Source organism: Lissotriton helveticus, chromosome 3_2, assembly GCF_964261635.1.
Source record: "Lissotriton helveticus chromosome 3_2, aLisHel1.1, whole genome shotgun sequence".
Classification (NCBI taxonomy): domain Eukaryota; kingdom Metazoa; phylum Chordata; class Amphibia; order Caudata; family Salamandridae; genus Lissotriton; species Lissotriton helveticus.
In genome coordinates this window covers 385404630-385432393 of record NC_136062.1, presented here as the reverse complement: position 1 = coordinate 385432393, position 27764 = coordinate 385404630, and the positions used below count along the sequence as shown (strand labels likewise).

At 44.8% G+C, this 27764-nt stretch overlaps 1 protein-coding gene across 2 annotated transcripts in view; it reads right to left on the bottom strand.

The window, feature by feature from the left end:
• FBXO3 (F-box protein 3) overlaps positions 1-27764 on the bottom strand; it is a 138748-nt gene that overhangs the window by 58668 nt on the left and 52316 nt on the right. The gene's annotated exons all lie outside the window — the stretch shown is intronic.

Here is a 27764-nt window from a genome sequence, read left to right as displayed (position 1 = left end):
TACACCGCGCATACCTCACGCCTCACCGATTACATGTAATGTTCCCCGCCACGCCAGACTCCTGCCCTCGGTGTGGAATGGAGGATGCGAGGTTGATACACATGCTATGGGACTGCCCGAAATTGGGGTATTTTTGGGCTACAATACACGCCGCAATACACAGAGTGTCCCCCAACAGACAGTACGACACATATCATCTAGCTTGCTGGGACTGGGACCCACTGAACGTAGGAAAAGCGTGGCCACGAGGTTTATTGACCTCTCACTGCTAATGGCCAAGCGTACTATTACCATGAGGTGGAAATCGAACAGGCCGCCTGACCCAGACATGTGGAAAGCTGTAGTAGTGAGGTGGGGTAAGGCCGAAGGTATGGCACTACAGACCGAAGAGCGAAAAGGCTTGAGAAGGGTTCCTCTATCACTAGAATGGAACGCTATAATGATATCCTTTGAAATGGCAGATGTGGACACTACCACTGGGAGCTCGTCTGTGGATGGCTGAAATGGGTTGAATGCCTTAGGACTACCGCTTATTTGGACTCCCTTGTACATCCGAATGGCAAGGGACAGTGGCTCACGCACAGACAGGTGCACTGCATAGGATGACATTTAGCCATGGCTGACTTGTGTCTAATAGGGTCCTAAAGGGCTTTGTGACAAAGACATGGAGAAATTAAGAGAAGGAAGCAGATCGTCTTGCCATGTATAGACAACACACTGTGCTTACATAGAAGTGCCTGGGGTGGGATGTTGGGTGGGGGGAGTTGGGCGGGAAGTGTTGGGGATTGTGTAAAAGTATACAAATAAGACAAGGTAATTTGAGCTAATACGGTATTACTGAAATATACCACTGGAGCATATGCCAAATCGAACTGAACTGTAATGCCTGTGAAATGTTATCCTTCAAATAAAAAGATATTAAAAAAAAAAAAGGAATTGCAGATAACGGCAGATTCAGTAATGCCAATGTTTGAAAGGATGGTAAGTAAGGCAGGATGTTTGATGGTGTTGAGAGCAAAAGAAAGATCCCAGAGTCTTAGCATCTATAAGAGTTGGTTGTGGTGTGCCAAGGTGATGAGGGTAGCTACCGGGAAACCCTTCTTGGGTAGCCGTCGCGCCTTATAAGTTTAAAAAATAAATAAATAAATAAAATAAGGTTTTTAAGTTGAGGGACCAACAAGATCACAGAGAGAGGAATTACCAAGCACAGATGGGGCGGATGTATCAACTGACCCAGCCACTGGTAGAGAACGAGTTCTCTTATCTAGCAGAAGTCTCGGTCTCAGCCCATCAGTTCATTCTGATGAGATACCGTTTGAATCCGATTCCTTCGATATTGGGGTATTCAGCCAGAAGATTGAAACACACAGATTTGCCCATGTGCACCTGCGATTCTAAATCACCACAAAATGATCTACATCTGGTACTCTTTTGTAGCATGTACGCCCAGGAAAGAAAGAAATTGGTCATTCCTATTTTGCAGAGGAACCATTTTCGGCAATGTAGGGTAGCTCTATATTACTTAAAATCATTACCTAACTCAATAGTTTGTTTTGCTATGGCAACTGTTACTGAGGGCGTGCATATGGAAGAGGAACCGTGTGACCTAGGAACGAAGTTTGGGGCCATTGTTTCCCTCAGTGGTTCTTAACTCTTTTATCAATCGTTAATTCAATGCATTTTGCACGATTTTGACCATGTAGTACTTGGGGGCCAGTATTCACTAACTCGATAAGGCTGGCCTTACTTGATCTGAATTACATTCTTATGCGATGTTATATTATGGTTTTATGCATTGTAATGTACTTTTATGACCTTTTTTAAAAATCTCAAATAACGTTTTATGAATGAATGAAAGAGGAAGCGGAGGGCACAGACACCCTATTAGAAGGGCTCAAGCAGATCGGTGGCATGAGATGAAGAGTCAGGAAGTTAAATTATTCTGGAGTAGAAGTGAAGGAGAGACACTGGAGAGTAGCAAGGGTAAGGCAACCTCAATTTGTAAGCAAAAGAGGAAGGTACCAGCATGTAGAGACTGGTTAAATAGGGAGCACAAAATAGTACACTGGGGGCTATTGCAAGATTTTTGAATGGTTTGTGGACTGAAAGGGTCAGAAGGTGTGCATGAAGGGTTATCACATTTGAGTATGAAAATACCCACTAGGTAGGATGTAAGTTTGTAGTGGGCAATTGCATCTGGACAGAGTCCTAGTGGGAATGTAGAAGGAGGGAGGCAGAGAAGCATATGATAACTAAGCCTGGGCGTGAAACTACGCTCTGTTCGCAAAGTTTGCAAAGGTTTCTGCACTTTGCAGAGCTCGCGGAGTGCAGAAAGCTCCGCTTCGCGAAGTGCAGCAGAGTTCTTTCCCGGCTCGCGATCGCTAATGATAAGTTCGCCAACAGTAAGTTTGCGAGCGCGAGCTGCCGCTCGGGTAGAATATCTATCCAAGCAGCAGGTTCTACCAGCACAAATTGCAGTGCGCACTACACTCCACCACTCGCGGAGCAGAATTTCTTTGTTACTGTGCGGAGTTCTGCATAGCAAAAATCTGCGAACTACGTCCAGGCCTGATGATAACACAAATGTCTGCCTAATAATAGTTATTTTTTAAGAGACGACAGTAGCAAAGTCTGAGACGGATAGATGATGGAGAGCTAGTTTTTTTTAAAGAAGTAAGGTGAAATTGTTCACTCAGTGTGAATGTCAGGATTGAGTAAAACAAAAAAAAACGTAAAGGTTGGAGAAAAGACCATGCATATATAAGGCTCACTTAGAAACAACAAACTATTTGGAAGATCTGGAAAGAGCAGAATTCCATCAATGGAGACAAAGGAGGCCTTACAGCGACAGAGGGAGAATAAAGCCAATTACAATAGCAGAACCACGAGGACAACCCTTTTGGGGGCAGCATAAGAAAACGCAGTACTTGAACCATGGTGTCTCACAACTTCACTGGTTGTATTGTCCTGGCATTCTTTCACCATTTCGGTTACCATACCTTTGTATCTTTTGTCCTCTTTTATCCTCTCTTGCCTTTTCCTACCATTAAGCCTTGTCAACACAGTATTTCATCAACTGTAGATGCTTGGTAGTTCCTCTTGTTTTCTTAGTGCTTCCAAGCCAGGCTATCTTTCACGGTACCTCCTGGGGTTGTTTAGAGAGATCATCATCAGAGCATGAGCTTAGACAATAACTCTTAGGAAATGGATTGTGGTGCATGTATGACGCAGACCTATATTCACAGAGAGATCTATTGTATAATCCTCTGACATACTGAAGGGTATAGTCTATAGCCAAAGTACAAGGCATGTGGGAGACCAACCAAGAGTGATTATTTCTTCTTCCTTGTACAAAGTTCCTCAATTTCCACTAGGATCTCTACCCTGTTCCTAGTGTCTTCTGAGTGAAGGATTGGAGAATTATTGTTGGAATTTCTGTGGTCGTGTACCCAGACCCACTGAAGAATCATGGCAGTGCCAGACATTTGGGGTGAGGGGGAAAATAGGTGATGAGGTTTTAGAAGCAGGAAGATTTAGTCTACTAGGTTGTGTGTGTTGCGAGCTCATCTGTATGCATGAAGGTCTTGTCTTGTTCTTGCATCGCTTACAGAGGAGTGTATGTAAGGGGACACCCTGCACTAGTCTATAGAAACCTTATGGTGATTTAGGAGGTTTTAGACAACCATAGAAAGCTCTCTAAGTGGTAGCTGTGGTTTGCAGCCTTCAGGTTTAGTCCAGGAGTATAAAAGAAGCTTGTTTTACCAGAACACCATCTTATAGTACAGAATAATTGAAAAAGAACTACACAAAGTATTTATAAAAAATATGTATTTATTATATAATACTCTCTAACACGTTTAGGAATCTCCTACGCAGAGATAACCACAATGCACAGAATATTTTGCATAGAAACACAGTAAATAGCACAGAATACACAGTGGACCCCAGGGGGGGGGGGGACCAAACCATATACCTCGAAAGTGGCACAACTCGGTCCAAAACAGGGTCGAGAAGACAGAGAAACGCTTGGGACCCGGGGAACCACCCACAGTGAGTGACTAGGAACCCCACAGAGAGCGTGTGCAGTGGGGAAACATGACCGTGTTCTCCCTACAACTCAACGTGTAAGTCGTGGTTGGATTTTTAAAGATTAAGGACCCTTCCTAGTGAACCCTTAAGAAACACAGTGGAAGACAGAAGGTTGGAGAGCCACCCCACCTGTGGATACCCTAGTACCCACTTTACCTACAACAGGAAAACCGGGTGCATAGGTGCGTAGTGGTGTTGTTAACTGCTGTGCCTTCCAATGGAGGACTTCAGGAAAGTGCCGTTGATGGAGGAGAAAGTGTCTGGTGGAATCCAAAGGTGGATTCTAGTTGAGAGGTACTTGCAACCAGATGGGACAGAGTCTATGTCACCAGGAGATCTGGAAGACAAATTCCCACCAATGTCAGGAGTTGGAGGAGAGTTGACGAGGATCTTGACTCTGCAGCTGTGAGGACCAGGCGACGCCGAGGAATACCTGGAGCCGTGCACAAGTAGTCCTACATCGGATGTCGAATGCTGAGGAGTCGCTGTCCGGCGGGTGCACCAGCAAGCCTAGGCAAATGCAACCCACTCAGAAGTCGAAGAAGATGCAATGTCAGGACCAGCAAGGTCCAGGGAACTCACCACAAGCAGGGGAGTCAGGGCAGGCCCAGAGCAATCCGGGGAGCCCAATAGAAACAAAAATGACCCTCAATTGGACCCACAAGCCGGAGGCAATGGAGTCGCGAGAGGACCTCAATCAGCTCACCAAAAGATGCAGAACACAATACACACGATGTGGTGTGGCCGAAGATTTTGGTCACTGGAGTAGCTCGAGGATGGGCTACTCGGAGCCCGAATATCTTCATGGAAGGAAGCGTACAAGCCTTTGCAACTGCAAGTTGAAACAGGGGTTCGGTTATTGCACCCCCCACGAGGGATACTGCCTCAAACTTGGTGATAGGGCAGGGCAGGCCTCAAACACTATGGCAAACCGCCACCTGTGTTGCAGAACCTTTCAGAGTCCGGAGGAGCTCAGGATCAGCAGAACGGTCGACTTAGTTGTGGTAAGTGCAAATGCAGGGAAGTAACTCCTTCACTTCGAGGGAGATGCACCCTGACTTACACCAAGCAGACCTAGATAGCAGACCTAACTTGTCAGGAGATCCAACAGTTAATAACCAACTTTTCACGTAGTGGATTTATACCCTAAGGGAACGCTTTGCAACTTCAGGTCCACAAAATAGACGCCCACCAAAGAAACCTTCTGCCTCATGGTACACCAAGACTTTGAAATAGTTACAAACTCATTGCATGCTCCTAGTACGCAGACGGCAACGGAACTATGAGCATCCCGATCTAACCAAATTCAAAACGGCTCTCAAAAATTACCACACCCAGATTAAAATAGCCAAAAAAAGTACTATATGGAAGTGCTTAAAATAGCAAACGCTAAAAGTACTATATGGAAGTGCTTAAAATAGCAAACGCTAATCAGAAAACTATCTTTAGGATAGTCAACGCTTTTACCAACCCAGAGTCACTGGCCTTCCGAAAGGCTATTAAAACCCATCTCTTCTGTTAGTCCTGCTATGATTGTCATTTCATGGCTTGCTGTGTTCGCCTTCTTTCTGTCTCTTGATTAGCGCCGGGACGCCCCTTTGCTGGGGCAGCCGTGTGCTATATAAAAACTTATAACATAACATAACTGTAACAAGAGATTGCTCCCTTCGAGTCTTCTCTGCAATAATATAGCAGACTATTTTTAACAGAATATTACAACGAGACCTTTCCCTACCTCTCTGTCCTTCTGGCAACAACAACGTCGTCTTAGGAAAAGGCAGACCAATTTTACAAATCGTCAGGCAGATCAGGTTGGACCAATCTCACCAAGCAATCCTTGCTATTCAATCGGGCTCCCCCTTTGACCCCTGTCCCCGCTCGATCCTGCATTCCATAACCGATATTACATACCCAATCATAAACGAAATAATCAACACCTCCCTGTCAACAGCAAAAATTCCTAAGAATGGAAGCTGGCAGCAGTCAAGCCGCTACAAAAAAAACAACTTGCAGATCCTACTAACCTCAGTAACCTCCGACCTATTTCTTTATTACCGTGAATTAGTAAGCTCACTGAAAAGCTTGTTAACGCACAACTCACAACCTATCTTGAAGAAGCAAATATCCTACACCCTAATCAATCTGGGATCAGATCCCAGCACTCAACAGAATCAGCCCTACTGTATATGGCTGAATCCCTCATAGCCGCCCTTGATAAGGGAAAAAATGCGGTTTTGGTCCTATAAGACCTATTGGCCACGTTCGACACGGTCTCGCATGTCATTCTCCTAGACCGTCTAGAATCCTACAGCATTTCCCACACAGCTCTGGCTTGGATTAAAGGGTTTTTGCAGAACCGCAGACAAATTATCACTCTTGCCAACACAAGTCAAAAGAAAACCCTTGCTTCCCGGTGTCCCTCAGGGCTCCATCCTTAGCCCAATGTTCTTCAATGCCTATATGGCCCCACTGATTATCTTGATATCGTCATTCAACATAGAGAACATCTCATATGGGAGGATACGCATTTAACTCTGATCCTAGACAAAAACAACACACAGGCGGAAGGTAACTTCTGCTCATGTCTAACGGCCACTTTTCAATGGTTGAAAATCAACCACCTAAAGTACAACTCTGAAAAGATGGAAATATTTCCTATAGGACAAGGGAACACCTTCTCCACAAGACTTGATAGCCAGCTAACAACCCCCCGCCTACAAACACAGTAAAAGTGGTAAGAAATCTGGGTATAAAATGTGATCCTGCATTATCCTTCAAACAGCAATCACTGGCAGTCGCTGGAGCCTGTTTCCATATCATAAATCATAAATTCTCTCAAAACCTTTTTCGATTTACTTCCCATATCAGCCAGACAGGCAGTTGCTGTGGCCCTAATCACGTCCAGATTGGACTACTGCAACAGTCTGTATGCAGGGGCCAATAAGTCTGTTTTATGCAACCTACAAATGGCCCAACACGTGGGAGCACGTCTAGTGCTCAAATGGCCCAGGAGGTCATCTGCATCGGCGGCCAAGGAAGCATTACACTGGCTCACTATTCATAAAAGAGTCCTATTTAAAATCCTAATCATCACTTTCAGAATATTTCACTCCTCGGGAACACACTACCTACAACCTAGATTCACACATTAGATTCTCTCGCGTAGTCTCAGATCATCGAACGCTAACCACCAGCGTTTAGATACGTCTCGAAAGGCGGCGAACTGCTCGCAGTGATAGGGACCAAAGCATGGAACCAACTAGCCCAACCAACTCCGTCAGATCCAATCTGAAACGCTCTTCAGTAAGGCCCTAAAAACTTAGATCTTTCCATCCTCCAATGCACTCTGTAGAACTCTTATCTAACGCCTTGCTCCCTCGCAGCTACCTATGTTCTATTCAGGAATCCACATAGCGCCATGATGCTCCTTGGAGTGACGGACTGCGCTCTACAAATGTCTGTTTATATTACATTCCTTCAGGTGTCTGATCTCCACAGGCCTTGCAAAGTTCCTGTATGGTGCACAGACGATGCAGCACACTGGAAGAGAGACGAAGTCGAGACCAAACGAAGTCCAAAGTGCCCAGACGGTAGAAGAAGTAGTGGTGCCTGCGACGAATCCAGAGACCCACCCACATGTAAGTCCTTAAGTACCCTCAGGAAAGGGTTGGGACAATTCAGGGGACCCTCCCAGGTGATGGTCTGGAAAGTGTGGAGGTTACATGACTTTTGTCCAGTTTTGCGCCGGAGCGGGAGCCGATGGCTCCCAGAGCTGCTTTGAACTGGACTGTGCATGGGGACACTAAATGTGCCCGTCATGAAGACAGCGTGGCGCTGGCAAGCACACCCACCCAGCCACCATACACTAAATCTGGTCTGGGAGGTGGTCACACCTCCATGTGACAGGATGCCTATTGTTCTGCCTTCCCCTGCTTGAGCTTGGCTCAGCAGCAGGAGGGCCTAATAGTGCCTCTGGCCGGCAGCAACCATTTTGTGCTGTCCAGGACTAGAAGGCTGGTACTCTACAAGGCTGGTACTGGGAACACTAGAGGCGTAACGTAGGACACTTCCAGTGCTTGGAATCATACCTCCCATACTGTAAACAGTGTGGGGGTATTGATAACAAACATGATAGGATTCGTAAAAGCCAGTTTCAAGTTGTTCATGGCGTAATTACGCAGTGCCCCTCTATATGGTATATGGCAGATTCACTTACAACCCGGGAGAATGAACTCCGTAGGCTGTAGAGGTGTCCTGCTCATGCAGGGACACCCTCACACTTAGAACAAAGCACCCTGCCTTCAGTATTGCAAAGGGCCTGCTGCAGGGGTAACTTATAGGTTTTAAGTGCAGTGACCATAGATATAGGAAACCTATATCTTTAGTAGGTGGTGCTAGCACCAGCTTACACAGGCTGCAATGGCAGGCCTGCTACAGTTTGCATGGTCTCCCTTGGGTGGCCTAACACATGCTACAGCCCATGGGGGGCCTCTGGGGCACATACGCCCTGGGTATCTTAGTACCATAAACTAGGGACTGATAAGGGTACCCCAGTATCCAATCTGGGCTGTACCCAAGTACTGAACATAACAATTTAAGGGAGAAAGCAGAGAAACTGGGGACCTGATTAGCAGGATCACAGTCAGACTAGTCAAAAATAGCTTAGCACCCAGCAAAAAGTAAGAGTAACCATACAGTAAGATCCTACATTGCTAAAGTGTGTGTCAGTGTTTTGGAGGAGTAGAAATGTAATCTGTGAGGGAGATTTCATGTTTTTGGAGAGAATATGAAAATTGTAAAGATACACCTGGGCACGGTATTGGACAAATTATGCGGGCAAAAAAACTCTAGGACAATGACAATTTAAACAGAGCATACAATTATCACCATAACTGAAATCAAAAAGTTATTTTTAATTTTTTTAAATGTATCAAAAAGATTTCTTTTCTATGAATGAATATATTTTTCATATATGATTTTTCTGAATAGTTTATAAAGGTTTTTTGTTGTCATATTTCTCAGTAAACCCATGAGATACAGTGATATGTAATACATGCATGTATACAAAACTAGTAGTTCATTACACCATGTAATACATAATCATTGATCAAACATGATATATAATCCAAATTTCAAAACGATGTGCAGAGACTGGCGGTTTGTTGTCAAGCTACGCGCGTTTCAGTGAAGCCTTCGTCAGGGCTATGTCACCGGAATCACTGAATAGAAAATAAGACGCTTTTTTTTCGCGCCAGATACACTGACTGTAAGACGCGCTCCGGACACGGCTCCATTGTTACGTCGCATTATACACGGGAAACCGGTTGTACTCTGTGAGAATCCTCCTCCAACACGAGAGCTTCTCAAAAACTTCAATCAGAACGGCCAATTTACGCCGCCCTAGAGATTTCCTCTGAAGAACTTTTCTATCACTACATAATTATTTTGCCCTTGAGAAGCCCATGTTTGGGTGAAACACGTTGGCTGGTTTCATCATTTGTATACATTGCACAGCTGAAAATATAAGACGAATAACCGCACTAGAATTTGTTGTCTCATTGAATGTTTACACTTTGCTTTGTACTTATATGTTGCCTCTCATCTACCTAGTTTGAGAATAAAAGACAACATAAGAATACTAGAATTTTAGTACCCGCTATTTTAAAAGATGAAAACTGCCCATCAAAAGGACAAATAACATAAAAAAGATATAAAATCAAAGAGTTATGTCTCTTGTTGGTAGTGCCAAAACAGTAATAGCAGTCCAAAGATACGAAGATTGTTGAGATTTGCATGCATCAGTGAGAAGATACCATGAAAGCAAAGAAACACACCAGACATGCAACCAATCTATGAGTATGTGATTTATTTTGTGGATACAGCAATAAAATGCAGAAATAGACAATAGTGAAGCATGCTTATATCTCCCACAGTGACAAACAAGGCCATACCTTTATATATGAGATTCTGAATTATGTTTAGGGGTATCTATTGCTTGTGCTCAGATAAAAAAAAAAAAAAAGATGTCCCACTAATTGCCAGGGAGGTTACCAATGATTGAAGCAAAACAGAACCATACCTGTTTCTAATAGTGCACTTAACTCAACCAGAAGGGTTGAAATTTGACTAAGCGCAGAAGGAATGCTACGGAGATAGTGGAAAGATACCGGCCCAAAATCCAGAAGGAAAGATTTATATCAAAGTCAAATATTGAATGCTTCTGTATAGTGACAGAACACGGCATTATCGATGAGGTTAACTTTAGGATCTATAAATATATGTTAAAGGTCAATGGCCCACTATCTGAGAAGGGGTTAAATAAGATTAATTAATCTTGAAGACGCTATGGATTAGGAAATGTGTTTTGTTAATGATAATCAATTTCTGTACCTGCGCTCCATTTTAATGGAAAGTTGGCTGCGGAAGGTTCAATCATTACCTGCCTGGGGAGCGAAAGGTGGATATGACCAAATAGCTGAATGCAATAGACAATTCTTGATTCTGGACCGAGATGGTATGACCAGCTATTCCCTATAATTAATAGAAAGGTATCTATAGTAATGTTGTTTGAACCTAAAGGCCTCTGCACCAAGGGAATAATGGTGCCAGTACTAACCTGTACAGTTTTTCCTTTAGGCGATAAATCCAACATCTGTATGATTTCTCCAGAACTTGTGTTGATCACTCATCAGTGTCCCGGCGGCTAGAGCAACTTCTAATCAAACCCTATGAGGGGGCTTACAAGGCCATGCAATTGAAAAGATTGAAAGGTTATGGTGTCAATGGTCTGCATGCAAATGTGACCACATGCCTCAAACAATAGAAGCCTCGATTTTATAAATTATAGCTCGCATTTAGGATATATATGGCCTTAGCACCCTGTGAATGGAGTGGGCTAAAAGTGAGGCTTGACGCCAGTTTACAGTTGGGGGCGAGTTGGGCTGGGTGGTAGCAACAGTCGTACCCAATTAAAGCTAATAAACGACTGTTGGTCTTATGAGGGTATGTCTAACTGTTTAAAATTTCCTGGCCTTTAGAGTATAGACATATTGTTTTGATAGAGTGCCCTATTGGTCTTAATACAATGAAAGGGAATCCTAATATTCAATGTTGTACCAAGACATGAACTCTTAATTATACTGTCAGCCAGTAAAGCCCCATATAAGCCATTGAGTAGTCCGACCAGTTCCCAATACTGGCAATTGGCAGGTGGCATACATACAGCGCCCACACAGATACGCCCTCCTTCTTCAAGAACACCCTTGGTACAAAGAGTATAATCTGGCTCCCAAATATACAAACAGTGAAGATGCAAAGAGTTATGTCCTCATTCTTACAGTATGTAATTGATGCTTTGCAATTCCCTCCGAAATTGCAGTATGCGTCGGCACTTAGACCGAGCTTTTAAAATGTACCGCATACGCTGACCTCTACGGGGTGTTTCCCTCCGGTGTCCTCACAGAGTCAATGAATATTGAAAGAGGACTTGACTCGTGAGCCCCATGTTGGAATAGATAGACTTATCCAGCATTAAAGTTTTCGAAATCGAAGATGCGGGAGCATTATTACTAACTCAAGATTTGGAGAACATGATACTAACTCCAATTCATCGTGATGTAGCAACACTTAATCTGATGTGATAAGGACTGAGGTGAATTCATGCCTAATTATGCAAAATAAGACCGAATTGAGTGAGAACAAAAATCAAAAATGAAAAAGATACTGTAGATAAATCAAGAGGAAAGACTGCACTTAAATGATGCCCATATAACAGGAATTGTAGAAAATTCACAAAATATGTGCGGGAAAAAAAGTGGGTATGGTACAAGGACAGCACTTCTATATGTACATGAGTGGCTATTATGAAATGGACAACCATCATTGTAACATTAGTTCGTATGTACAAGGTACTTACCAAGAACATACTACAAGTCACAACCCTGTCCAAGTTCACCTGTCGGATTGAATATAGACATGTGTGGTTCAATAAGTGCAACAGACACATTGCAGTAGTGCAGAGATGCAAGTCTATTCAGATGTTAAATTTGATTACTTATATCACGGAATCTCCTGGTTCAAGCCCACTGTGGGTGTCCCAAGAATAAAGATCCACTAGACCTCCCTACGTTTTCTGACTGCCTCACTGTTAATCCTGGGTTTCAATTCAAGTCTGCTGTGTATGTTGCAATAGATATATTGTATTTGTCGGGCTATGCCCATATTGTACCTATTAAAAAATAATTAAAAAATGTGGTGTACAAATAAAAAATAAAATGTACCATTGTTCTTTTACTTCTTATAACTGTTCTATGCTCAGTTAGATGCGTATTAATGGCCCTCATTGGAGAGAATATGCAGTTGAGGTAGTGACAGTCAATAATTAGTAGGAGGGTCTGACTGAATGTTGGAGATGATGTGCTATGAAGAAGAGGTAGCTGTGCATTTGCCCCAGAAATGCAGGAAGGGTGGTGGAAGAATGGTTTCTACCAGAAAAGAAGGGGGTAGCGATGGGGTGTGTGCAGATGGGATGGTCACTGATAAGGCAGCAATGGCATAAACAGTGGGAAAGGGATAAACGGTAGGTAGGGAGTCCGACAGTAGATTGGAGATAATGGCTTTGCACCCTTGGGTGTGTGTGGATGTGTTAAGTATTAAGTGGACATTAAAAAGTAGCATGACGCAAGTTTGTTGCGGTTGACTTCTGAGGTCTAAGTTAAAGTCTCCTATAACTATAAGGGAACTGTTTGGCGTTATTGATCAAAGGACATTGTCCAGAACTTAAGTACATGGCAGTAGGAGAACGGTAGAGGGTCAGGAAGGTTGCCTGGTAAGCGGCAATGGTCTACGTGAGATGTTACTTATGAGGGGGGGAAGAGAAGTGTGTGTAGAATTGTGGGCCTTGGGGGCTCTTGAGTAGTTTGCCGAGAAGAATGCCAGCTTTTTCACCTTTGAGATTTTATATGAGTGTAGGAGACAGTAGCGTGGCGAATGTGAAAAGCAGCAGGAATGCCAGCGTCTTTGGGATCAATCAAGATTACAGTGATGGCACTGAATTTAAGGGGTAGGGGCGTATGAATAAAGTATTTGGTTACGAAAGTGGTCTTCTTTTAATTTGACCAAGCATTTCAAAGGGAAAAAGGCAGTGTATTTAGCCGGATGTGTCTCAGAGAGCTTAAATGCTTCTTTGGAATTTTGTCTAAGAGAGTAGAAGAAAGGATTTTTGATGGATCAGTGGTGTCAGTGATAGGCGACAAAAGAGGTGGTATCGCACACCATGCTATCAACCTGATGTATGGTAGTGGAATGTGTATGTAGTGGTGGCGTGATTCTGTATTTGATTAAGTGGAAGCAATAAGTATGTTATGAATGGTCGATGTGGTTAGAGGAGATGCAGATGTACCATAGGTGGAGGTAGCAGTATAATTGTGCGAAGCAAAATTACAGTGTAGAAAATCACATTGAAGCAAAGCACAGTGTGTTGAGATTTAACATTGATGGCAAGTCTCTAGGAGGATCATAAAAGTATCATCAATTGTATGATAGACATTACAAATCATATACCGGGGAGTGATATAGGCATATAAGTTGATACTGAGTCAATGACATGGTTCTGCTTGCTTTGCACAATGGTGCCGTTGATGCTGAACACATTATCTGTGTCTGATTTGCCAACATTAGTATACTCCTCTGCTAAGTTATTGTGAAGGAGTACAGACACTCAAATTGTTTGGACACAAGTTTGATGACCCTTAAGACTTGTGCCTGGTCAGATAAATGTCCGAATAAGTCACAAAACCGAAAAATGATGTGATGCTACCAGGAATATGTTGATTATGTGATACTACCAGGAATATGTTGATACTGATTTGACCAGGATGTAAATAAAAGGAGAGTGAACCAAGAGGAGTGAACCAAGTGCAATCTTGATATATTTAGTAGATAGCTTGTGGAAGACTTGGATCTATAAAAAAAGTTTAAGTAAAGCACTGGAATTTAAGGGAGTGCCATCATCTTAGCTCTTGTGAGCTTTGAGATGCCAGACGGCGGTTGAGGTGTCTCCCAATTTAGCTTTTACTCTACAGGTAGTGTTATGAATGGCTGTGGTAACCATGCAAGAGTTAGTTAGCAAAGACATCTAATTCTTTTTCTTTGGATATAGACCTAAATGCTGAGGAAAAGATGGTACAACCCGATCACTAGTTGCTGTGGTGGTTAATTGTTAGTATGATATCCTTATGGTATCAAGTTTTTTCTGTCAAGGGTATATCCTTCCTTGACAGATGGTGAGCACTGGAGTGATTAGCTTGAGCTCTTGGACATCTGGATCAATAAAACTTGCACCGCTCTGTATAACTTTGAGTTGGATTTGTCAGGTGACCTAAAGCTAGACTCGGGCCCTGCATTTTCATTTGTACAGTCCCTGGTGTTAATTTTAGACTTCTGGTTGAATTTTGCAGCTTTCTTAGGGGAACCCTGGCGTCTCATTTTTCTTTTACCAAGAAAAGGTTAAATACAGAAGTACATCCTGCCTCCGAGTGGCCAAACATTTCAACAAAATGGGGAATATTACTAATGTGAAAGAAATGGTGCACAGTCCCTGGTGTTAATTTTAGACTTCTTGTTGAATTTTGCAGCTTTCTTAGGGGAACCCTGGCGTCTCATTTTTCTTTTACCAAGAAAAGGTTAAATACAGAAGTACATCCTGCCTCCGAGTGGCCAAACATTTCAACAAAATGGGAAAAATGACTACTGTGAAAGAAATGGTGCCACTGAAAGTTCCAGTATGCTCTTAAGGACTAGAAAGCACTGGAAAAAAATAAAAGAAAAGCACTCTATACTAAAGGCTATCATTTAGCATGAAAACAGAATCACAAATCAGAAAGTAAATCAAGATCAGAGCTACAAGTGAGTATTAAAAGCATCTGAATCCAAAGTAATTTCATTCTCCTGGCAGTATACGGTTTCCCAATAAGTTAATGTTAACCGATATTCATGGCAAACATCCACGGTAAACTTAAAAACACGCAAGGGGACTAACGAAAAAGTCCAAAAAACAGCAGCATGTGATCAGAGTCAAACCAGGTAGGAGTTCACATAAACAAGTAATAAAGAATGCTGTATGGTAACAAAGGCTTGGAGATACCAATGAACAAATGCTCACATCTTATAAGCTTTTTTTTGTTTTTATTTTTTTAGAACCACATTAGGACAAAAGGAAATGAAGGGGTCCGTATGCAGTCAAAACCACGTTTATTTGTAAGATGTACACAGGTGCTAGTGAGAGCAATTTTAAAGATGTAGTAAGAATTTCCAATGATATACTCATAGTCGTTATAGCTCGGGAATTCTGCAAATACATAGGCGTTTCATGTCCTGAATTTAGATCAATGATTCCAACATTTTGGTTGAACCTCTATTTACAGATTGGTCATTTTATCCTTCTGAAAAGAAAATGCAGATAGAGTGCCTTACTGTAATGGGAGCAGAACATCATTAATGTTGGAGGAGGAATACATGAACTATCCTCAGCTCCAGTGCAGCTCTTGGACAGTGATATCTGAACTTCAACATAGTGTATGAACACGACTGCTGGCTTCAGGAGTGCGAGTCTCAGAATATTGACTAACCTTAGACTGGACAATTCTCGCTCACTAAGAACTTCTTTTGCAATATTAGCAGAAGCTGGGCAGAGAGGAGTGGTGCAGATTTAGAACAGAAGATGTAATGTTTTCACACTATCACTGTAGTCACATAGGAGCATTCCAGGCAGATTTATATCATTATAATTCCACCCCCCTCCCCCCTCCTGGTTTTCCTCCCCTTACTCCTCACTTGATCCCCCCTCGGAACAATCCTAACCCATACAACTACCCAACTAATACTGTTCTTCCAAACTCAAACTCAATCCACACTTTGACACCCCTTTACACTGAACCTCTCCTTTCATCCCTCGTTTCTGAACTCTCCTCACTCAGAAACGCTATCTCTCTCCTTACTAATACCATCGCCTCTACCCATACCTATTCTTCCACCCCCTCCCAATACACACTATCTCCGCTCATTAACACCAATTCCAACCCACCATCACACTGCCCCACAAACGAGACTACCAACATCAACTCTTCTCCGCCCGCATATAGCTCCTCAACCTGTCCAACACCCGCTCAACCTTCCTCAATCGTCCCACTCCACAATTCCATCACGCCCCCCCACCCACAACCTGATACTTGCCTAAGAACCTCTGAAACTAAACCTTACACAAACTTACCTTCCGCCCCCTGTTTACCCTAATCCGCTACACCACTCATTCACCAATCTTCTGACACTAAGCACTCTACTCATCAATCTACTATCCCAGTTCTCCTAGGTATAAGCAGACTCCCCCCTTCTTCCTACCTCCCCTAGACCTCCACAACAATTGAGACCTATCCCCACTTGTCCCCCCTGTCCCTCAACTCAACAACCTGACCCCTCACCCCTACATTGCATGTTGATCAACTGCCGATCCGCCTCCTGCCACGCCACCGAGATTGCTGAAACCATTCTCAGCGAAAACATCGACATAGCATTCCTAACCGAAACCTGGCTAACCGCCCACTCCACTCCGATTCTCGACTTGCTTATTCCCCCAGGTTACTCTATCATCAAGAAAGATAGAATAGAGCAAACGGGAGGCGGGCTTGCACTAATTTTTAAAGCTGAACATAACATCTCGCTTGTCGAATCACAAAACCCTTCATCCTTTGAATACCTTTGCGCAGATCTCCTTATGCACGACTCTCCCACCACTCGGCTGCATACCATCTACCACCCCCCTGGAAATTGTATCTCTTTTTCTGAAGAGATGTCTGACCTTATTATCCAAGCATCTCTCTCACACTCTAAGAATCTCTTCCTTGGTGACTACAACATCCACTGGAACAAAAGTGATGACCCTGCTGTCATCACATTGAACAATACCATGCACATCACCAACATGTCCCAACTCTGCATTCCCCCACTCACAACAAAGGTTCCACCCTAGATGCTATCATAACCAGCAACGACCTGGCCTCCCTCTCTTGTATACTTCCTGTCGATTGGTCTGATCATTACCTCATCCTCTTCAACGTGAACAGACCCTCTAATCGTCCCGCCCCCATAAACACCCTACCTAAGAAACCTACACGCAACCTTCACCTTATTCCTCCTGGTGAACTGGAATCCACAATTAAAACCTGCTTACTTCTCCCCCCTCCCTCTGACAGCACCAATGACCTAACTAACCATTATAATAACTCTATTCTCGAAGCCCTTGATGTAATTGCTCCAATTAAACTCAAACAACAAAAAAACAACCCTTCCAAATCCTGGTTCAATTCTGAACTCAATAATGAAAGACGGTCCCTTAGACAATCTGAACGTATTTGGAGAAATCGTCCCACCGCTGACAATCTGGTCCTCCTCAGAACTGCTAGAGCCCAATACAAAAAACACATCTATAACGAAAAAGCCTCCTTTCTCCGGTCACAACTTGACCAGGCTAGAAACAGACCTAGAGAACTCTTTAGCATTGTTAAAAAACAAACCTCTACTGGCCCCCCTAAAATATCAGCCTCTATTGACAAATGCGAAGAAATCGCCAGCTTCTTTATTAGGTTTCGCTGGAGGGCGGAGCTCTTAGCTCCGCCTCCAGAGAAATCTCTTGATTTCAGTAAGGAAAATGGAATACACCCCCCTGTCCCATTGGCTAGCTCCATAAATGGAGGCTAGCCATTGGAACAGAGATCTGTCCGTCAAGGCCGGACCAGATTCGGGGGCGTTCCCGAGATTTTTTCCCAGGGCGGAGTTACGTTTTTTCCCGTTCCCTCCCCTTTCACTGAAAGTCTGTCCATTCCCGCCCCCTCCGTGTGCCTTTCCGCCCCCCCTCGCTGTCCTGTGCACGTTTCCCGCCGTCCGTGTCCTCTCCCGCCCCCTCCCGCCGTCCGTGTCCACTCCCGCCCCCTCCCGCCGTCCGTGTCCTCTCCCGCCCCCTCCCGCCCCCTGTGTCCTCGTAGGTGCTTGTTGATAAATTGCACGGTGTGGAAGCTGGTCAGCTGACTTCCTGCACTGCGGCCCAGAGCTCCGGTACACTCCCGCCCCCTCCCGCCGTCCGTGTCCTCTCCCGCCCCCTCCCGCCGTCCGTGTCCTCTCCCGCCGTCCGTGTCCCCTCCCGCCGTCCGTGTCCACTCCCGCCCCCTCCCGCCGTCCGTGTCCTCTCCCGCCCCCTCCCGCCCCCTGTGTCCTCGTAGGTGCTTGTTGATAAATTGCACGGTGTGGAAGCTGGTCAGCTGACTTCCTGCACTGCGGCCCAGAGCTCTGGTACACTCCCGCCCCCTCCCGCCGTCCGTGTCCTCTCCCGCCCCCTCCCGCCGTCCGTGTCCACTCCCGCCCCCTCCCGCCGTCCGTGTCCACTCCCGCCCCCTCCCGCCGTCCGTGTCCTCTCCCGCCCCCTCCCGCCCCCTGTGTCCTCGTAGGTGCTTGTTGATAAATTGCACGGTGTGGAAGCTGGTCAGCTGACTTCCTGCACTGCGGCCCAGAGCTCCGGTACACTCCCGCCCCCTCCCGCCGTCCGTGTCCTCTCCCGCCCCCTCCCGCCGTCCGTGTCCACTCCCGCCCCCTCCCGCCGTCCGTGTCCACTCCCGCCCCCTCCCGCCGTCCGTGTCCACTCCCGCCCCCTCCCGCCCCCTGTGTCCTCGTAGGTGCTTGTTGATAAATTGCACGGTGTGGAAGCTGGTCAGCTGACTTCCTGCACTGCGGCCCAGAGCTCCGGTACACTCCCGCCCCCTCCCGCCGTCCGTGTCCTCTCCCGCCGTCCGTGTCCACTCCCGCCCCCTCCCGCCGTCCATGTCCTCTCCCGCCCCCTCCCGCCTCCCGGTGTATGTCAGTGGTTGTCTTATGTCTCTGGATACAACAACAGAAAGCACAGCGAGGAACTAAAATACAGGTTGGATGGGACACTATGGGAATCACAGAAATTTAGTTTAGTGTTTAAGTCACACCCTTAATTAAATAAGCCACAACATTTTATAAAAACCTCTATGGCTCAAAATAATCTTATGCTGAGGATTGCGGCTACATGCAGAAGACATATAAACTCTTGGTTCTGAATGTATAGCCAAATTATATAATGAGCCATTTTTCACACGTATTGAATATTTGCAGAAGGGGATGAAAGGATCCTTTTTAATTTTTGGAAATTGAAGTGGATTAAACTTTGCAAAGGAACTACGTTTTATGTGATTACTTAATGCGTAAAACTGCTGCATATAGTGTCATCTGCGCAGCAATGGATATAGAGTTATGGTTCTCTATGATAAAAAGAGGAGTGAGAAATGGGGTCTTTCAAGGTAAAGCTATGGTAACCGTATATGCCGTATGCAGTGGCAATTGTGTACTGTGAAGCAAAGTCTAGATTTTACTGAACCCTTTCATACCCCAAGTAAATCGTCTAGAAACATAGGCCATATTACAATGTGGTCATCCCATGCCTCCACGTGGTCTCCGCAAAGAACCTGCTCCTCCCACCGCCGTCCGTGTCCTCTCCCGCCCCCTGTGTCCTCGTAGGTGCTTGTTGATAAATTGCACGGTGTGGAAGCTGGTCAGCTGACTTCCTGCACTGCGGCCCAGAGCTCCGGTAACGAAGGGAACAGAGGGCTTTGCGTATAGTTTGAGTCTGTCTTGAAGAGCCGAGCAATCCATTTCGCAGGCAGCTATGAAGTTGCTGGTCGTATTCCCGTTGGTGTTAGCAGCAGGTAAGGGCCCTAGTTTTTCGGATACACCCTAAAAATACAAATGCCCCTAACTCTTAACGCATTGCACAATCCCTCCCGTATTAGGAGGCTCGGTGGTGGTGTTTGGGGATGTTGAGAGGGAGGAATCTTTACTGTATGAGAGATAGATAGCATTGACCTCTCATCCTGGCTATAGAAAGGGAGAATCAATTTGTTTACGGGGCGTTGGGGTATCCTGGTAATGTGGAAAGAGGATGACTAGATCTTGAAACTCAGGATCCACCCGAAAGTAGACTCCTATTTTTTTTTTTTTTTTAAATAGGAATTTAACCGTGCGTAGGTATCTCTTTATTAGTCTTGTACGCTCAAACGTCACTCTAAAATAATCGCCTACTTTTACTTCTACTCCTCCCGTACAATCGGTGTGTGCATGCGCACTACTAATTTTCAAACAAGTTTACCTATGACAGGACCTTATTCCTTTGGTGGGATCATTAACCGAGGATCCACCAGAGCCGTTCCTGTACTGCTTTAAATGGGCTGATGCAGTCTGTTTTAAGAGATGACCTACGTTCCATACTAGAGCCACACCCGTGGAAGTCAAATGCTCCCTCCCTCTTTTAAAATAATAAGATCTGTACTTGAAGTTGCTAAAATCACCGTAGCAAGCTTCTGAAAACCAATACGGCCTCGTGAAATATGGGACATCTGGTCACTCTCATTCATTGCAGTTTTATATAGCGCGGACATTGACCAAAGGTGTCCGAGTGCTTTACAATAGCGCCATAACCTTAACAAGCATTTACAATGCAACGGTTTCGCCTTTGGAAAAGTTTGAGCTATTGGCATTGTAAATGACAACATTTGTATTTGTGTTGGTTTTGAAAACAGATAAATAAATGGCATTGTCCTTTACATTGCCAATCGCTCTAACTTTTCCAAAGGCGAAACCGTTGCATTGTAAATGCTTGTTAACAAAGTCAATAAGATCGAACTTTCCTTCTCCTCTCTCCCCCCATCACTCCAACCCTCCTACATACAACACACCCTCCCTAACACTCCTAAGTCACTCTCGTCCAGTCTTCCCACTCTTCTCGACCCTTCTATAACCCTTCCTACCCCCGCTCATCCACACCCCCCTCCTAATGAACCCACAGCCAAAAACAATGCTTCATGGAGTGAATTTTGTCCAGTTTCAGAGTCATCAATCATTAACATCATCACCAAACTCAAACCTTCCTCCCACTCCAAGGATCCTCTTCCCGCCCATTTGGTCCAAGACCTCAAATCTACCATTGCCCCTATGTGGACCAATATCATCAATTCCTCCCTTGCCACTGGTTGCGTCCCGGCCTCCCTTCAGCTTGGCCAAATCTCTCCCATCCTGAAAAACACCTCTGCCGACCCAAATGACCTTAACAACTTACGCCCTATCTCTAACCTTCCTTTCCTCTCTAAAGCCCTGGAAAAATGTGTCCTATCTCAACTAGAGAACCATATCCTCGCCTTCAATCTCCTTGTTGTTTTTCAATCCGGATTTAGAAAAGGCTGTAGTACAGAGACTGCAATGTTAAACATCACAGACGACATTCATCGCTCCCTTGACAAAGGTGAATCCTCACTGCTAATACTCCTTGACCTATCGGTGGCATTTGATACTGTACATCATCCCACCCTTCTCAACACTCTCAAAGCTCGATTTGGCTTGGAAGGCACTGTACATAAATGGTTCTGCTCATTCCTTCAAAACAGATCTCAGCAAATCAAGCTTAGCCACTTCCTTTCTAAACCCCAGGCTCTATCCTATCCCCAACCCTTTTCAACCTTTTCATGGAACCACTCACCCTCATTCTCAAACAAGCTAAAATAAGTTACCACCTCTACGCTGACGATACCCAACTATACTACAAGATTAAATCCCACAATGACATCCTTCACCTCAATGACACCCTGACTAGAGTACAAGCCTGGTTCCATCTCAACCATCTCAAATTGAACCCTAAAAAAACTGAACTCATTCTTTTCACCCCCAAAAACAATACCCTTCCCATCCAAATCTGGATCGACGATATCAAAGCTCTCAATTGCTCCCTCTCCACCTCTAATTCTGTTAAATCCTTAGGCATCAGCATCGACCAGAATCTCAATCTCATCCCCCACATTAAAAACACAGCCAAAAGTGCTCTTTTCACCCTTCACCACCTCAAGAAAATCAAACCTTTCATTCCAGCCGATGATTTCAAAATCGTTGTCCAATCGCTTGTCCTCTCCAGGATTGACTATGGTAAGGCCACGCTTACCGGCTCTCCTAAAACCCATCTTGCTCCGATTAAATCTGTCCTCAATCTAGCTGCACGACTTATCTCTGACTGCAAAAGATTTGACCACATATCCCCCGTCCTCAAAAATCTTAACTGGCTCCCAATTGAAGGAAGATCCGCTTACAAAACCGCTTGGATCACCCACAAAGCTCTTCACCAAAACACCCCCTCCTACCTTGCAACCAAACTAAAAAAAGCAGGTTGCTCCAGGTCCCTGAGAAGCACCAACTCCCTCCTCTTGATCCCACCCAGACTTAAATGTCAAAAAACCCAATCAGGCGCATTCTCTGGTAATGCTCCTACCATTTGGAACTCTCTCCCCAAGGACCTTCGCTGCATCCCCTCTTACTCCCTTTTCAAAAGTGAACTCAAAGCACTTCTCCACAACAAATATTGGGGTATATAACAATACTGTCACTGAGCTTGTCCACTCTTCTCTCCTCTCTTATCCCCCCTTCCATTCTGAATGCAACTTTATATCCCTTTTAACTGTTTTTGCCTTTTTGTAAGTTTACCTTCCTTTTATTCCCCCCTTTTAAATGACGTATTGCAATACTGTATCACGTTGCTAATTTTGCACCTATTGTTATCCTATATTTTGTTGTTCTACCTCTGTTGTAAAACGCTCTGATACTCCAGGGTCCAGCAGCGCTATATAAAACCCTCAAAATAAATAAATACATTTAAAAAAAAATGCTTCAGCATGTACCCTCTCAATTTCTGTAATCAATGCCCCCATTTATGATCATATTGGTAGAAGTACAATGGAAGGCACAGTCAGTGAACTGAAAAACTCCCATAGTGCTCTTTAAATCACAAAAGCTCAAGAAAAAAAGAAAAAAAGACGTCCAATAAGGTGGAAGTAGGGACATCTTTATTAAAGTTTTTCCTTATGTGACCACATTATAAGAGGGACCGCTAGCTTGAATAAGTGCTATAATGGACCACTGAGATAAGAAAAAGAGCTGGCAGGACTTGTTCATAAGGGCTGTGATCTCTTACACCTACGCATGTCAGAAAATAGGTTCTAAACTATGAAAACTCACAATGTTTCGCTTTCAGACCTATTTCATTTGGATCCCTGCTGTTTGTTGAACCTCCCTAATGGAGTCTCACACATAGTAAGCTCTATTTAAATTAGAATATGAGCTGAAACCTGTAGCGCCTGTCTTAATATAGGACTAGCTACCTGTGGCCAGCTAGGGTGAAGTGACCTGGGTAGGTTGTGGTGAACAAGGGGTATATTTATAGTGTTTATTGTTTAATACTGTAGTTGATCGCAAACACATACGTACAGCTCCTAGCTAGTACTGGTTGCACCGTAAAGGCACGAGTGAACCAAAAATATTGACCACGACTGTCTGTTCTTGACATATGAGCGCCTAAAAGTTGGCATCCCAGGGACTGTCCAGTGAGGGTTGGACTGAAATTTGGGAGCTCAGTTAAGTTTTGCCTAGTGGACTAAAAACTCTCGAATTGACTGCACACTCCAGGTACTTATTATCAATTCCCATTTAACAGTAAACTGGAATACAGACTTTGCTCAACAGGAACCAACAACTCTTAAAGGATTTTGGGTGGTAAACCGACCGAGTTTCTATGATAGGTTCTACAGATGTGGGACGTCTGAACTGTTTTAGGCTGAATTACAGCAGATGACACACAAAACCACTTATTACCACCCATAAAGCTGGAGCTAAGGGGCCCTCAAACACTAAACTGACCTTGAAATATCAATGAAATTGTCCTTGCTGCGATGCCGTCCTGTTATGTGGATCACGCAATTCTGCTTCTAGTGGCTGTACACCGTACAACTCATAAGGCAGGGCCACACACTTCTCGTTCAGTTTCTCAACTACGCGATGTGATTCAGCAGACTATCGTTGTAAATGCTGGAGGAGCATCTCTTTGGGGCCCATGCAGTAAATTCCATGCTGCTAGACTAAGACAAGTCACCAAGTCTTACAAACCTTCCTAGCATCCCACCTGGTATGCATCGGTCAACAATTTCCTTCTTTATAATAGGGAGACATTCTGCCACTATCTGTGTTTATCCCACCTTTTAAATATCCATTCTGTGCCATCTAAAACACAATATTAGGAGCAGGCGCGTGTTAGATGAAACACATTTGCGGCCGTTCAGCTGTCTACCTCTAAAAACAGTCAACCTAGTTGTAATTAGCATTATCTCTCCACTCCAAACCTAGATCTAAACTGCATTAGCGTCTGTAGAGGTGCTGCTATCCCTGGAAGGAACTTAGCAGACTTCGAGTGCTGCCAGGCAAGCAGCCTCAGGGTACTCCACCCACAAGCATTTTATTTCCTATATCCATCACTAGATGAAAACATAGTTCTCATACAAACATTCACTGTGTATTAAAATATATTTATATTTATTTATAATGGACTTTCTACTTTGAAAAGTAAGGAGATAAAATACTGCCACTCTCTTAACTCAGAAGTATCAAGTGACTAAGTAAGTTTAAAAGAGGGAGGGGAAAAAAAAATTAGCGAATGGCGTGCTATTTCTTTTTTTTTTTTTATCACTCAGAGTAATGCTGCTTCACAAGTATAGAAAAATGCACCATATTTATTTGCTCACCCTTTGGTGACTCCTGTAGGAAAGTAGGATCTACTTCTATGGTTAACCCCACGTTTTGCCTGGTGCTAATCTTTATTTGACTAATCTGACTGGGATCCTGCTAATCAGGACCCCAGTCTATCTATCTGCTTTCTCCCTAAACTGTTGTGTTCTGTACTTCGGTACATCCCAGATTGGATACTTGGGTACCCTCATCAGGCCCTAGTATATGGTACTAAGGTACCCAGGGTATAGGTAAACCCGAAGTCTCCCATGTATTATGCTGCCCATGAGAGACCATTCAAAATTGAACGACAGGCCACCATTGCAGCTTGTGTAAGTTAGTGCTAACACCACTTACTAACTATATCAATTCCCATATCTAGGGTCACTGCACTTAAAACCTATAAGTCACCCCTCTAGCAGGCCTTTGCAATCCTGAAGGCAGGGTACTTGGTTCTAAATGAGAGAGTGCCCTTGCATGAGTAGGACACCACTGCAGCCTGCGGAGTCCATTCTCCCGGGTTGTCAGTAAAGCAGCTACATACTATATAGATCAGCACCGCATAATTACACAATGACAATCTCAAAAACGGCTGCAACAAATCCTATCATGTTTGGTATCAAACGTGTTGGTATCATACCCACACACCGTAAACGGTGTCGGAGGTATGATTCTAAGCACTGGAAGAGCCCTCCATTAGGCTCGCAGTGTTCCTGGTACCAGCCTTCTTGACACAGCACAAAATGGTTGCAGCCGACAAGAGACAAAATTCTGCCCTCCTGCAGCAGAGCCAAGCTCGAGCAGGGAAAGGCAGAACGATAGGCATCCTGTCACAGGAAGGTGTGACCACCTCCCAGACAGGATTTAGTGTATTGGGATGGGGTGGGTGTGGTTCCGAGCGCCACTTAGTCTGCACAAGGTGCACATTTGGTGTCCCTGTGCATAGTCCAATTCAAACCGCTCCTGGGAGCCGATGGCTCCCACCCTGGCAAAAAACTAGACAAAGGACATGGGAGTAACCTCCCCCCTGTCCAGACCGTCCCCTGGCAGGGTCCCCTAAATCTTCCCAACTCTTTCCCTAGGGTACTTAAGGGCTTGCCTGGTTGTGGGTCGCTCGATTCGTCCTGTGATAAGATTCAGATCAGACACTACTGCACTTCGACCGCCTGGGCACGCTGGGCTTTGTCTGGGCCAGACAGTCTACCTTCCAGTCTGCTGCATCATCTCTGCCTGTGCATCATACAGGAACCTTCCGAGGCCTATGAAGCATCAAAGACACTTGAAGAAATCTCCCTTCGAGTGAAGGCATCACTACCCTGTATTCGCAGGCACCGCAACTCAGTCGACCGGTCCGCTGATCCTGAGCTCCTGTGGACGGCTCTGCAACACAGGTGGTAGTTTTCCACAGCTCCCGAGGCCTGCTCTGTCCTCTTTCCAAGTATTCCTCGTGAGGGCTGCAATAACTGAATCCTGTGTACCGTGTCAACTTGGAGTTGCAGAGGCTTGTCGACTTCTTTCCAAGAAGATTTTCCACTCCAAGTAGCCCCAACCTCGAGCATCTCCTGTGACCAGTATCTTCAGCCACACTGCTTCGTGTGCATAGTGTCCTGCATCTTCTGGTGAGCTGCTACAGGTCCTCTAGCGAATCCTGTGCCTCCAGCCTGTGGGTCCATTTGAGGGTCACCTTTGCCTCTCTTGGGCTCCCCTGTTTGCTTGGGCCTGCCCTGACTCCCGTGCCTTTGGTGAGTCCCCTGGATCTTGCTGGTCCCGACATTGCTCCTTCTTTGATTCCTGCGTGGCTTGCCTTTGCCAAGGCTTGTTGGTGCTCCCGCCGAACACCGACCCCTCAGCACTCGACATCCTTCGTGGGACAGCTTGTGGACGGCTCCAGGTCACCCTCAGCGTCGCATGCTCCTTACAGCTGCAGAGTCAATGTCATCCTCATCCATCCTGCAACATCCAACATCGGAGGACATTCATCTGACAAGTCTCCTGGTCGCTCCTGAGTGGCATTGACTGTCCCCTCTGCTTGCAGGTACCTGACATAAAGAATCCATCTTCGGGTTCCACTGGACACTTTCTCCTCTTCCAGCAGCGCCACTTTCCTCCATTGAGTTCAAAGGCGGTTTCCTACACCACTTTACACTTATGCACTCAGCTTCCCTGGTGTAGGTAACGTAGGTACTAGGGTATCCACGGGTAGGGTGGCTCTCCAACCTTCTGTCTTCCACAGGGGTTCTTCAGGGTCCACTAGGTAGGGTGCTTTATCTTTAAATATCCAAACGCGACTTACACGTAGAGTTGTACGGCGCACGCTGTTGTGTACTCACACTACACACATACTCTGCTGGCTCCCTATCTACTTACCTTGGGTGGTTTAATGGGTTCCCAGCACTTCTACATCCTCTCGACACCATCTTGACTCCAGTTGTGGGAATTATACCACTTTCTTAGAATATGGTTTGGTCCCCTCTGATCTCCTCGTGCTATTTACTGTGTTAGTTTGCTAAAGTATTGTGTGCATTGTGCATATCTCTGTTAGAAGATATTTCGATGTGTGAGAGGGCAATATATAATAAATACATATTTTTATAACTACTTTGTGTGGTGTTCTTTTTCATTTAATCTACACTATAAGATTGCATTCTGTTAAAAAAAAAGCTGCTTTACACTCCTTCTGGACTAAGCCTGACGGCTGCTCTCCACAGCTACCACTTAAAGAGCTTTCTAATGTTGTCTAAGACCTCTTAAATCACAATAAGGGTTCTCTGGACTGGCCAGAAGCACACTTACATTAGTCAACATCATACCAGGCCAGCTACTCAAAACTCCTCACTAGCTAAGACTCAAAACTTCATGAGTTGTAGCATAACCTCCAAAGGTCCTTTATCTCAGTCAACCATCATGCCTTAAAAATAAACACTTTTGAACACCGGACACTGTAATGCCAAAAGCAAGCCTTGTGTCATGCTGTTCCTACAGTGAAGATTACTAAGGGCCTAACTTAGAATTAGATG